Source organism: Propithecus coquereli, unplaced genomic scaffold (genome assembly GCF_000956105.1).
Source record: "Propithecus coquereli isolate 6110/MARCELLA unplaced genomic scaffold, Pcoq_1.0 Scaffold271, whole genome shotgun sequence".
In the NCBI taxonomy this organism is placed as follows: Eukaryota; Metazoa; Chordata; class Mammalia; order Primates; family Indriidae; genus Propithecus; species Propithecus coquereli.
Genome location: NW_012148297.1, coordinates 1,572,132 through 1,573,624, shown reverse-complemented (window position 1 = coordinate 1,573,624; position 1,493 = coordinate 1,572,132). Strand labels below are relative to the sequence as shown.

General features: G+C 33.4%; 1 protein-coding gene across 1 annotated transcript in view; it reads left to right on the top strand.

Moving 5' to 3' along the window:
- The window catches only part of LRFN5 (leucine rich repeat and fibronectin type III domain containing 5), a 325,519-nt gene that overhangs the window by 125,312 nt on the left and 198,714 nt on the right, over positions 1-1,493 (top strand). The window lies entirely within an intron of this gene.

The window sequence follows — 1,493 nt, the reverse complement described above, 5'->3', positions numbered from 1 at the left end:
TATATATGGATATATATGTGTATTATATATGCCTGTGTGTGGGTTCAGTTTACTTATACAACATGCTTGTTTGGAATTACGCATTTTAGGTAGATTTATTTTTAAGATACTTCATTAGGCATTTTGATCAGAGCTTAAAATAATGAGTTAAAAACAAAGAAATAGCAACCACCATGATAAAAATGCAGAATGATTTTAATCCACACTACTAAGCATTTTCTCTCACTCTTAAATGTTCTAACACTCCTCAAGTGCCATAAATCCACATTTTATTTTATTTTATTGGCTAACAAAATAAAATGCAGCAAGCAAGAGCAGGTAGAGACTCCTCAACATCAGGCTAGCAGGACACTCAGTACTTGGTCAGTTTACTATACCACATACCTGGTATAAAGCCTAATCTCTATCCCTACAATATCTATCCCTACAAGCAGCAATTCAGTACTTTTCATTGACTAATGGATTGAATTGTTTTTCTAGTTTTTCTGTGAGACACAGTGTATTCCAAATGTGGTTTGATAAAACAAATAATTCACTATAACTATTAAATTTGTTGTTCTAGATATTCCTTTTCTTGTAGATTGCTAAGATTTCAGCCTTGAAACTATTGACCCTTAAGTATCACCCTAAGTCACATCTAGCACCATTATGTAGATTTTCATTCAGTTGTGGGAAATAATATAGAGAGATTCCATATATCCTATACCTCCTTTCTCCCAACTGAACAACTGTAGTACAATACGGCAACCAAGAAACTGACACTCATACAAGCTACTGATCTTATTCAGATTTTATCAATTTTACATATACTTGTATATGCTTACATTTACTTTTCTAAATTTTCTCAAATACATAGGTATTTGTGAACACAGTCAAAATACAGAAGAGTTCTATTACCATCATACTTCCTACTATCCATTTATAGGCACAACCACTTCTCTCCTTAACCCTTATCTATTATATTTAATGTAAAAAGAAGAAAATACTCATGTATCACGTGTACAATGAAAGTTAATAAACAAATGGGACATGTACTTTCTCATCTGCACATTAAAAAATTATCTGGCATCTACAAATGTACACATAAGTCAGAATTGTAAAGGGAGGACATCATGTAATCTACATGTTTTGAAATTCTATTTAAATGTTTTAAAAAGAGTGTATGTTTAGGGAATGCACAGTATTATGATTTCTTCATGAAATAATATCTGATTTAACATGCAAGAGAGGAGATTGTGGAAAAAAGGAAGAGAGGAAAGAGACGAGAAAGGGAGGGAAGCAGGGAGAAAGAGAGGAGATGGAGGAGGAGAAACAGAGGAGGAGAGGGAAAGAGGGAAGGTGAGAACTGGCAGATAGAAAGGGTCTAAATAACGGGATTGTATCATGGAAAAAAATTGTCAGGAATCAGATGGAGGTAAAATATCCAAGAAGACACTAATATGGAGGTTTGATAGTATCTGATATTCAGCTGGAATAATGTTCACAGTAAGCAC